Source organism: Sander lucioperca, chromosome 22 (assembly GCF_008315115.2).
Source record: "Sander lucioperca isolate FBNREF2018 chromosome 22, SLUC_FBN_1.2, whole genome shotgun sequence".
Lineage (NCBI taxonomy): Eukaryota > Metazoa > Chordata > Actinopteri > Perciformes > Percidae > Sander > Sander lucioperca.
The window spans coordinates 27,198,413-27,200,716 of NC_050194.1; positions in this window are offsets into that span (position 1 = coordinate 27,198,413).

Consider the following 2,304-nt stretch of genomic DNA (forward strand, 5'->3'; position numbering starts at 1 on the left):
TGGTCCAAATCGTTTATTGTGAGGCTCTGATTGGTGGAGAGACGTCACATGACACTGTTGTCCACGTGACTCTTCAAAAAGAATCGATGAAGATAAACCCGTAAATTTTATTTATGCAAATGTTCAGTATAACAATATAAGGACAAGCGCATACAAAAGAAAAAATAAGACAAAAAAAACATCGGGAAGGAAAAAAAGAAGAGACAGACAGTCAGCATTCACTCAGTACAAGGAAAAGAAAATGTGTAAATGTACATTTCATTCATGTTCATTTTATTTTATTTTTTTGCTTTTAAAAAGGAATTAAAAATGTTTTTTCAGTCTTTAAAAAAGGTGGAAAAAAATTGCCTTGAGACTTGCACTAAATATAGTGCAGTAAAAAGTACAACATTTGCCTCTGAGATGTAGTGAGGTAGAAGCATAACTAAGCATAAAATACTCAAGTAAAGAACAAGTACCTCAAATTTGTACTCAAGTACAGTACTTATGTTAATTTCCACCACAGCTCAACTGTATATAGCATGAAGTACCACTTGTTCAACATCTGGAAGCATGTGGAGTGTGTCTCCCCCCTGGTGGCCACTGTCCCATAATGCATCAAATCCTATGAGACCAGCTCTTACACATAAATCCCTGTCCTGGTCCTCTGGAGCCAACAACACTATCAATACAACACAACAATATCTCCAATGTGGCTCCATGCACTGCAGAGTTTTTAAACCAGATTCAAGGAAGTTCAAGACTGAGATTGTACTGGCCATTATGGGACAGAGCTCTCCTGACTAGGGCTGGGTAGCGAATTCGATACTTTTTTGGCACCGACCAAAATTGCCTCTTTAGTATCGAATATTGTAAAATGCCTCATCATTCAAAATCCAATTTCAATACCTAAAGAATAAATCTCATCAGCACGCAGCATGCTTCTACCAAGATCTAATAATGCTGGTGATTGGCTGTTTAATATTACTGTCAAACTAATTTTCAGTAAGGAAAATCTGGAAAAGATAAATCACATCAAGGGCCAGACATCTTTGGATGCATTATTGCATGTCGCTTTTTTTGGGTCATTTTTATTTCATTTTCCGACTTTTTTGTGGCTTTCTCAGACGTTCTCGTCACTTTTTTTGCAACGTTTTGTTGCTTTCTTGTCACTTGTTTTGACTTTTGTTGAACTTTGGTCGACATAAAGCCCTGCAAAAGTCAGCAAAAAGTTCCTTACATCACAGAGTTTAGCAAATCAAGCAAAACAATGACTACTTTTTTTTTAGAGCAACCTGTTCTACAGCCTGAATATGAATATGAAAACTCTCTGCTTCTGGGGGAATTTCTGAGTCTCAAAGTTCTGCCAAATTCTGTTTTGAGTGTGGCGTAATTGGAGTTTGAAAATAATTTCCCGTCTTTTTGGTTTGGCACCCAACTAGGCAGCGCCAAACTTTATTGTGAACCTAAATTAATAGGCGGGGCAGATCAAAATCTGCAAGGGCCGGATTTGGCCCGCGGGCCTTGAGTTTGACCCGTGCCCCCCTTCTAGCCCCACCCTGCCTTTAGCTCTACAGGATGTCATGATGTGTGACTGCTCAAGGCAGATAGCTCCAGAAAATACAAGAAAGAGCAACATAATAATAATAATAATAATGCAGAACTTTTATTTTATTTTTTCACTGTAAAAAAAACAACATGTCCTTTGGATGTGTGAATTAACAGTTTGGTTAAAGAGTTGGATTTCAATTACTCAAATATTAACTGGCATTCACTTTATTCCATTCCTATTCCATCATGGTGTACCTGTTTCAATAAGTAACATCAGGTTGAATACTATACAGCTGGTGAAGGACAAAAGCAAAAAAGGAAAAAAATTCCAAAAGATTTAATAAATAAATAACAGCATTGTCAATGCTTTGAATTGTAGAGTTACAGTTTTTTTTTTAATCAATGCTACAGTTAAAAAAACACACACCTTTGGTCTTTAACCATACATGTAGTTGTTACAGCTTCTGATACATGTAAGTATGATACATGTGAATAAGTGCGATATTGTCAGACACATGGCTGATTTGTTTGAGATTATTAAGTATTGGCACTGGCTCCACAACTTTTCTGATCATATATTATGTCAAAATGACAAAGCAGATATTGATTTATATGACAAAAATGTTCCTTTAACATTCTTTTCATGATGCCAAACATATTTAGAAGATGAAGACTGATCGAATTATAGGCTCTCTTCATCTTCATAGCACCCGTTCCTTATTAAAACTTCCTTCAATTTATAAGATTCTCTGTGAGATTATCTTAATATCAAAT